The 10,184-nt window shown below is 40.7% G+C and overlaps 1 long non-coding RNA gene across 1 annotated transcript; it reads right to left on the bottom strand.

Moving 5' to 3' along the window:
* Positions 1-1,606: 1,606 nt before the first annotated feature.
* LOC134969007 (uncharacterized) lies at positions 1,607-9,725 on the bottom strand. The gene is made up of 2 exons (XR_010189373.1): positions 9,640-9,725; positions 1,607-2,747 (listed from the first exon to the last, which is right to left on the bottom strand). It is a non-coding gene; the product is annotated as an uncharacterized LOC134969007 (long non-coding RNA).
* Positions 9,726-10,184: the final 459 nt, after the last annotated feature.

The raw sequence follows: 10,184 nt of genomic DNA, 5'->3' as shown, positions 1-10,184 counted from the left end.
CGGCGTGGGATGTAGGTAAGTAATCTCTCATTTTTTACAGGTCCGCTATAGGATTCTACTGGACAAGTGGACGTGATTCTCGGTGTGGGATGTAGGTAAGTTATCTCTCATTTTTTACAGGTCCGCTATCGGATTCTACTGGACAAGTGGATGTGATTCTCGGCGTGGGATGTAGGTAAGTATGTGTGAGCGTGTAAGTGTGTTATAATAAAATGTTACTTTCACGGTGTGTGTGTGTTGTGTTTTTATTTGGGTATTTTTTTGTTGTTGTAGAACTACAAGTACCAGCGAGCCCCTTATTTCCCCGAATGCTGGTACTTGAGGTTCTCCAAGTACCAGCAAGCGGGGGAGGCTTTCTGGGCCTTGTAGTTCCACAACAAAAAACAATATTCTTTTTTTAAAACTCATGATTATCAGCCTGGCACCCACCGCCCAGGGGTGCTGGGGACAGCCTCGGGCTTCACCCCTGGCCCTTGGGTGCCTGGAGGGGGGGGACCCCTTGATTTAAGGGATCCCCACTCCTCCAGGGAACCCCGGCCAGTGGTGACTAGTTGGGGGGGTAATGCCATGGCCGCAGGGACCTACGTAAATGTGTCCCCCGGCTGTGGCATTATGTCCCTGGCTAGTGGAGCCCGGTGCTGGTTTTAAAAATACGGGGGACCCCTACATCTTTTGTCCCCCGTATTTTTGGAACCAGGACCGGACTAAGAGCCCGGTGCTGGTTGTCTAAATACGGGGAACCCCTGTCCAATTTTTCCCCAGTATTTAAACAACCAGGACCGGTTCAAAGAGCCTGAGGCTGGTTATACTTAGGAGGGGGGACCTCACGCATTTTTTTTTTTACATTTTTTAACCCATTCAGACCCTTCTCCATTAAGTTAATGGTAGCCCTGGACAACAGAATTGCATTCATGTCCTCCTCCCACTCCCTTCCCAGTACCAAACACTCATTTTTTTTTCTATAAAAATGTACAATATATCACAAGTATGATGAGCAGGCAGGCAGCGGGCATTGGCGGCATCGGAGTGAGATGCAAATTAGTGGCGGAGGGATGGGTCAGTTTATGGTGGCCGAGTTTGTAAGCCAGTGGCGGTGGCAGCGGGGATCGACTCAGGGGCAGTAGCGGGCATTGGCTCGGCGGCGGTAGGGGTCATCGGCAGATTCGGCGGACATTATGGCTGTAGTGCCTCACCAGCCACTGACCTCACCGCACGCCACTGCATTATACACAGGTGAAGCAGTGTAAACTACTGGAAATTTGGTAAGTTTTGAACAGAAATGTGCGGAAAAGATAGGCAGGGGAGGCACTGCCTCCCCTGCCATAGACTTTTTACTCCAGAGTTTTGGCTATAAAATTATTAGAATAATGCAAAGAAGATATTTCTAACATATTCTTTGTATTTTTTATATACTTTATACAGTCAAAACTCTGGTGCAAACGTTAGTATGACAGTAAAGACTCTGCCTCACCCCACCGCACGTCAGTGTTTCCTAGGTACTCTGTGATACTGCAGTACTAGAATGCAAACAGTTTAAGTAGAAATAAAGGAAAAGGTGTACTGGCGCTAGTAGAAGTTTCTCCAATAATAATAACAAAAACGTGGATGAATTGAACAAGTAAATAATTTATTCACTAAACAGTTAAAATGTCACTTAAAAACAAATAAGATTGGGCATAGATTGAAGCTGAGGATCAAAATAAGAATAGCTGCTAGTATGCATCCACATGTGATCCCGGACTGAGAAATAAAGTTCCCTGGGGAATAGTGTTGTTTAAATACAGCTGGTGTTACCCATGGTGATGGAGTCCTCCAAGAGCTTGGAAAATAACAGCAGGCAAGCTGAGATGTTTTATGCAGAGGCTGATTAACTCCAATCAGTGCTGTAATGATGCAGTCCCACAGAGAAATTTCCAAGGCAGGAATATTTGTGTTAAAAGTCCATATCTGGATCCTCACAGGATGGAATGCATATGTTGGTGGCAGCTTGTCACTTAACGCGTTTCCCTAGGCACGGTCACCTAGCTTCATCAGAAGTAAGAAATAAGTTTGAACAAGATTATTTTGCAGCAGGTTGGGGGTGTATAAATTCACTGACAAATACCACAGTAGTACCCTGATTTTTTGCAGCTTGCTAGGTAATATGTAAATACTTGCTGCTTATGTGTGTAGTCCACAAGTGTTGGGCAGCTATATTATTAAACTGTAATTTAGATCTGAGTTTTGGCACGCCCCTTGTTACATCTAAATCTTTCTGCACAATTTACATCTGCCCCAACTGCAGTGCATTCCCAACTTCAAATCAGGCCCTTTGTTACAAATAAACCTTATGCAGATAAGTGTAGGTTTCTTTCTTTATTAGAAAACAAACTGTTACATTGTTATACAAATAGTCTCCAACCCCCCAGAATCCTTCTTCCCTTTATATCCCCAGACCCTATTAGTCCTATACTGTAATTCCAGGTTATTCAAAACCAAATTGTTAAATTTTTAAACAAATACTCCCCAGAACCAATCTTCCCTCTATATCCCTAAACCCCCTTGTTCCTATACTGGAGATCCAGAAAATTGGCCTTGGTTATCATGAAAATATGCAGCAAATTGGTCTTGGTCTCCATGAATATCTGTAGATGAGCCTTGGTCTGCAAAATAGTTTCCAGAGGTATCGCCTTGGTCACGTGCCATAAAGGTGTTGCCTTGTTCCGGTTTGATGATTGGATCTACTCCTGATCCCTTGTCTTCATTATCTACAAAAATAAAGATATGGTTGCAGTCAGTGGTCTATCTGAGCGTGGGAAGGTTTCTATTACATAAAATCTACATCAGCCATTATCCAGTGAAGCATTGGCCTGCACTTTGTGACTATTCTAAAGGCCCATATAGACGGGCCGATGTGGGAGAGATGTGTGCTGAGCGAACCGCTCAGCACACATCTCTCCCGCTGCTCAGCACAGCGCGATGTGTGCTGAGCGTGCGGGGGGAGATGGGGGGGCGCTCACTTCACCCAGCGGGTGAAGTGAGCGACACGCTAGATTAGCCTGCATGCAGGCCAATCTAGCAGCAGCAATAGCGATGCGCGGGGCTGCACATCGCTATCGCTGTAAGGGGTACACACGGAGCGATCAGGCTTAAATTCTAAGCAATCTAGTCAGATTGCTTAGAATACCGCTATGTGAGTACCCACCTTTACTATACCCACATGGTGCAGAGTTGACAATGTTCCTCCACTGTAAAATGATACTTAGAGGCTGATTCAGTTAGTGGTGATGTGCACCAGGGTTCATCTGAGAACATATCCGTGATGTGTGCAGCTCCAGAATGGCACATTGCAGTCTACCTGATAAATGGTCAGTGTATAACCATTTGCTACAAATGGGTATTCTGGGATTTTAGGCCTTGGAGAAAATATTACTGATCAATTTTATTAAAAGTGAATGAATTGGACCATTTCATCTGAACTTTTACCTGGGCAACAATGTAAATCTATAGAATGACATATAAGAACAGTAATTGTTATGAAGTACAATGCAAACAACTCCATCTAAGAGTGCTAATTTGTTTATTATCAGTTTCTTATATAATGCAGAACATTCCATAGCGCTTTATAATTCACACTAGTTATTAAAAAAACAAGTGTAATAAAATTATTTTAAAAGACCCCTGGCTGCTGTCTTTTCTTACTGCCTAGATATCAGTTATTTATTAGTATATATGGGCTAATTTGCCTTGTTAGAAATAATTATCTGCATTATAAAATACATTAAATCAATCAATCAATCAATCAATCAATCCGCTTAGAGCCCTATCAGCAGTGGTGCAGAGGAGAGAGGGTACAACTTACCTGGGCCCAGGTCTGATAGAGGGGTCCAGTAGGGGCCTTGGTCCCCCTTACCTGGCAGCAGCTGCAGCTCTTCCCCTCAGCCCGGCACACGCTGCTGTGTGGCCATGTAGGTGCTTAAAATACCATTTTTTTCAGTATTTTTTTCTAAGGGTGCATGACCACACCTCCTGTGATTAAGCCACACCTCTTGAAAAGCACCTGGGCCCAGCCAGGCTCTGTACTGCCCTGCTTATCAGTACTCTCTCATTGCTCTCAGTGTATCTTTTATTTAGTGAGATTAGATTTATCACTTCCACAAATACTGTATCTCCTCTATTATACAGCTGCAAGTATTTATAACTTTATTGCCATTCAGCTATTCCCTCTGCAATAATTATAGAGGTAAAACTTACAAGGATAGTTCCGCAACAGGTTATTGATACAGACATTGACCTATGTAGGTTCCTGGTCTGTGACCGACTTTATAATGATAATGTACACTGAGTGTACCAATTACTAGTCGGTGGTGCTCCCAGAGTCAGTAGGTTTACAGTACTAAAACAGGAGAGGAGAAAGACTCTATGTTGGGGCACTCTTCATTTAGACATTTAAAACATAACTTTTAATAATTATATTAAAAATAAAGTGACACAGTTTATAAAGATTTGTTTACAAATAATGGTGCATATTAATTATGCTTATCTTGACAATTTATCAAAATAGATGTAGTGATAATAAACGCCTTGGTGAAAATTATTAGTAATTAATAAATAAGTTTTGGTCCCAGAGAGAAAATACCTTGGTTTTAGTATCCTCTGTGTTTATGGGTGCTTGCGATATAAAAGAGGATATATGTGATGTAACGATTTTGGATGTTGCCTATGAGGGTTCTTATACACCGTCTGCTCTATGTTTAGGCAGCTGTGTACCCGGGAAGGCTTTTACTTGATGAATATTGTATCATTCGACTTTTTGCTACAGACAGAAGTCTGAAAGTGCGATTAAGTGCTAATTTGGTATGAAGATATACTAACCAAACTATTTGTAAAATAGAGAAAATCGTTAATGAAGACAAAGAGATAGTTTTGTATGTAACGTATTTGATGGTACCTGCTAAAGTTTTAAGATATAAAAGAGATAGGGTAAAGAAAAGAATAGAAAAGTCGAAGGGGGTGTCTTACTTCTGCTGTTCAGCTGGGTTGTTTACTGCACCAGGTGTTCGCTGCTGGTCCCCCACACAGTTACTGATCAGGCCTGCCACAGGTTTGCTTCCAAGATCAAACGGGATCAGGCGTATCCTGTGGAGTATGGCCGTAATCTGCTGAATGAGAGAGTATGACTACCAAGATGCTTCTGCTGTCCAAATTAATGGATGAGAGAGCATGAAAATTGAAGGCTGTATTTCAGAAAGAACATATGAAGGTAATCTTTTGGCTAATATTGCTAATAAAGAACTGATAACCCTAATATCTTGTCATTATTATTGGCCTATACAGATATACATATGTTGCTAATCTGGAGATAGAAGCAGGTACGTAACAGTTTTATATCCACATATTGGGATTATTGGTGTGAAAAAGAGATGGAAAAACATTCAGTTTTAAAAGGAAAAAAAGGGGGAGAGAAAAATATCCCTAATCTACCTTGCAATAAGGATATTTTTGCAGAAAATAAAGTTGTCCTAATCTCTAGTGCTAAACAAATATCGGTGCCCTGTTGTCACTAATTTGATAACAGATTAGTTTATAGTTTGTACAATAGAGAATAGCAAATATTCTGAACATACTAATTTGCTCTTTGTAAGATAAAAACTGATATAGTACATAAATTGCTGTTTTAAAGATAAAGGCTAATAATGTGTTTAAATCACATAAATGTGTACATCACAGTTTTTAACTCCTTAGTGCATAACAAACATCAGTGCATTATTGTTGTTCCATTGCTATATATATTAGTGCACATAGGCAGAATAAAGTATAATGAAGGAGGTAATTTGATGCACATAAAGTATTATTGAAGATAATCCCTAGATAAATAATAATAAAGAGAAATAATGTGATATACTAAATCTTGTTGCCCAAAATGGGCGCTTACTAAACCGATGTATTCCTTGTCTGGGAGTGGGCTGCGCAGTCCCACTGGATCCCACTAGACCAAACGGACCGTTTCACCGTATTGTAGGCTTGCTCACTGGTCACCAGCAAGCCTACATTACGGTGAAACGGTGCACTAATATATATAGCAATGGAACAACAATAATGCACTGATGTTTGTTATGCACTAAGGAGTTAAAAACTGTGATGTACACATTTATGTGATTTAAACACATTATTAGCCTTTATCTTTAAAACAGCAATTTATGTACTATATCAGTTTTTATCTTACAAAGAGCAAATTAGTATGTTCAGAATATTTGCTATTCTCTATTGTACAAACTATAAACTAATCTGTTATCAAATTAGTGACAACAGGGCACCGATATTTGTTTAGCACTAGAGATTAGGAAAACTTTATTTTCTGCAAAAATATCCTTATTGCAAGGTAGATTAGGGATATTTTTCTCTCCCCCTTTTTTTCCTTTTAAAACTGAATGTTTTTCCATCTCTTTTTCACACCAATAATCCCAATATGTGGATATAAAACTGTTACGTACCTGCTTCTATCTCCAGATTAGCAACATATGTATATCTGTATAGGCCAATAATAATGACAAGATATTAGGGTTATCAGTTCTTTATTAGCAATATTAGCCAAAAGATTACCTTCATATGTTCTTTCTGAAATACAGCCTTCAATTTTCATGCTCTCTCATCCATTAATTTGGACAGCAGAAGCATCTTGGTAGTCATACTCTCTCATTCAGCAGATTACGGCCATACTCCACAGGATACGCCTGATCCCGTTTGATCTTGGAAGCAAACCTGTGGCAGGCCTGGTCAGTAACTGTGTGGGGGACCAGCAGCGAACACCAGGTGCAGTAAACAACCCAGCTGAACAGCAGAAGTAAGACACCCCCTTCGACTTTTCTATTCTTTTCTTTACCCTATCTCTTTTATATCTTAAAACTTTAGCAGGTACCATCAAATACGTTACATACAAAACTATCTCTTTGTCTTCATTAACGATTTTCTCTATTTTACAAATAGTTTGGTTAGTATATCCTCATACCAAATTAGCACTTATTCGCACTTTCAGACTTCTGTCTGTAGCAAAAAGTCGAATGATACAATATTCATCAAGTAAAAGCCTTCCCGGGTACACAGCTGCCTAAACATAGAGCAGAAGGTGTATAAGAACCCTCATAGGCAACATCCAAAATCGTTACATCACATATATCCTCTTTTATATCGCAAGCACCCATAAACACAGAGGATACTAAAACCAAGGTATTTTCTCTCTGGGACCAAAACTTATTTATTAATTACTAATAATTTTCACCAAGGCGTTTATTATCACTACATCTATTTTGATAAATTGTCAAGATAAGCATAATTAATATGCACCATTATTTGTAAACAAATCTTTATAAACTGTGTCACTTTATTTTTAATATAATTATTAAAAGTTATGTTTTAAATGTCTAAATGAAGAGTGCCCCAACATAGAGTCTTTCTCCGCTCCTGTTTTATAATTATAGAGGTGTAATCCTACTATGCAGCATTGTTATTAAGCAATTAATCTAATAATTCCCTTAATGAGTGATATTAAATATTATAGTGATCTTATAAGGGCTGAGCACAGGTTATCTCCAAGTTGCTAATACACTCATACTGCTAATTTCTGTAGTTAAAAGGGGTTCACTACGATATGCCGGCGGTCGGGCTCCCGGCGACCAGCATACCGGCGCCGGGAGCCCGAACGCCGGCTTACCGACAGTGTGGCGAGTGCAAATGAGCCCCTTGCGGGCTCGCCACGCTACGGGCACGGTGGCGCAATACGCGTGCCACACTATTTTATTCTCCCTCCAGGGGGGTCGTGGACCCCCACGAGGGAAAATAATTGTCTGTATGCTGGCTGTCGGGATTCCGGCGCCGGTATACTGTGCGCAGGGATCCCGTCAGTCGGCATACTGAAGACCACCCGTTGTGTGGGTTATATTTTTCTGTGTACTCAGAGCGATCACTGCTTTAAACATAAGCAATCTGACTAGATTGCTTAGATTTTAAGCAGTGATCTCTCCGTGTTTACCCCCACAGTGATAGCGATGTGCAGCCCTGCGCATCGCTATCGCTAGTGCTAGATTGGCCTGCATACAGGCTCAGTCTAGCAGTTCGCTCATTTCACCCACTGGGTGAAATGAGTGCCCCCCCCGTCTCCCCCTGCACACTCGCACTGTGCTGTGTGAGGGAAGAGATGTGCTGAGCAGTTCGCTCAGCACACATCTCTCCCCAAATTGGGCCGTGAATACGGCCCTTAACTCTGGCCCCAAATGACAATGAAAGGAGATGGATTAGTTATGGGTAGTCTAGTGCAAGTGCAGTGACTGGGGAAAGATTGTTCTGTAGTTGCTGGGGGCTCCCACATGTCTGTTCCCCGTGTCATCACTTCAATAAGAAAGTCTTTGTCATTGTATCTACTGTATGTGGAGTTATCATGTAAACTGCATATAAATGTGCTTTACTATCGCAGTATATACAAGACAAACATGTCTGTATACCTGATGCATCTTTCAAGCATCACAGCCAGGAATGTGCTGGATCTTGCACCCGGCAATTTCCAGGGTCTCAGCCCCGATCCTGCTAAAGAGCAGGTTGGGTACTTAGTCTCAGGTAGATTGCATTCACACACAAACATCCCAGGTTGATGTGTGTTCATGTGTAAAAACCCAGGACTTTTGTGCTAGTGTAAAAGGGGTATAAGTAGATTTATCCTAGTTATTAATTCCCATATACATGCAGGTTGTTTTATTTGCAATGGTCACACTCGTAAAAATATATTACAGTATAATGAGTAACACAATATTACATTTATGTACTGATGGTGTAATGGATAGCATTACTGCCTCACAGCACTGAAGTCATGGGTTTGATTCCCATCATGGCCCTATCTGTGTGGACTTTGTATATTCTCCCCATACTTGCATGGGTTTCCTCTGGGTTCTCCCGTTTCCTCCCACAATCCAAAAATATACTGGTAGGTTAATTGGTTCCCAACAAAATTAACCCTAGCATGAATGTGTGTGCTTGTATATGTGATAGGGTATATAGAATGTAAGCTTCACTAGGGCATGAACTAATGTGAATGGCCAAATAATCTCTGTAAAGTGCTGTGGAATATGTGTGCTCTATATAAATAACTGGTAATAAATAAATGAACATGCAAATAACTAATTCATATATCATTACACTGATAGAGCTTAGGATACCATAGATCAGTTTCCCAAAATCTGTCATTACAGTGCAGGTTTTAGGTATATCTATAATTGAGCACAGGTGACTTAATACCTCAGTCATTATCTTTTAACCATCTGGACTCTAGCATGGATATCCGTAAAACCTGGACTGTTATGTCGGCATTTGGGAAACTCGGCTATAGAACATACAGTAGGCTCCCAAACTCAGTCCACAGGACCCCAAACAGTTCATGTTTTCCAGGTCACCTAGAAGCTGCACAGGTGTAGTCATTACTCACTGACACATAAACAATCTACTTGCAATGCTATGCAGAGCCCCAGAAAACATGAACTGTATGTAGTTCTGAGGACTGAGTTTGAGAACTTTTGCTACAGATGTGATAATGACAGAACTACAGTAAGTCGATATAGTGTATACACTCATGCACATATATATAGCAATACAACTAATGGGAGCATGACTTACCTGGTGATGACAGGATGCTGGTAAAGCAGCAGAGGGTGAGTATGAGTGCTAGCTGCATTGTGAGCAACAGATCTGAGTCAGTACAGAGTACAGGAAGAGTGAGTGAGGAGTGGAGGTGAGAGGAGTCTTTATATAGGAGTCCCATCCTACTCTCCTACTGTATGTTGGAGGTCTGTGTATTCTGGGAGGGGCCACACTGAACAATACAGACTCCATGTCTACAGTCACATAACAATGTTATCACACTACAAGTTACATTACAGGGTCACACAGCTACATGGTATCTCTAGTTATTAGTCTCATCTGCTTACATTTTACATAGCAAACGTTACATCTCTTTCTCACCTAAATTGTTTCTGTTACACATTCAGTCATTCATCTTCTAATATTTCTGTTATTACTAATAGATGTACTGTTCATGTTATTTCCCAACATTATAATTGTTCTGTGTTCCGTATTGCAACATATTTTATTGTTACACACATAACATGTATACTCCATCCTTTATAAACTGGTGAGTGAGGGCTGCAAAGGGGACCATTCTA

This window comes from Pseudophryne corroboree, chromosome 11 (assembly GCF_028390025.1).
Source record: "Pseudophryne corroboree isolate aPseCor3 chromosome 11, aPseCor3.hap2, whole genome shotgun sequence".
Classification (NCBI taxonomy): domain Eukaryota; kingdom Metazoa; phylum Chordata; class Amphibia; order Anura; family Myobatrachidae; genus Pseudophryne; species Pseudophryne corroboree.
This window is presented reverse-complemented; position numbering and strand designations above follow the sequence as displayed.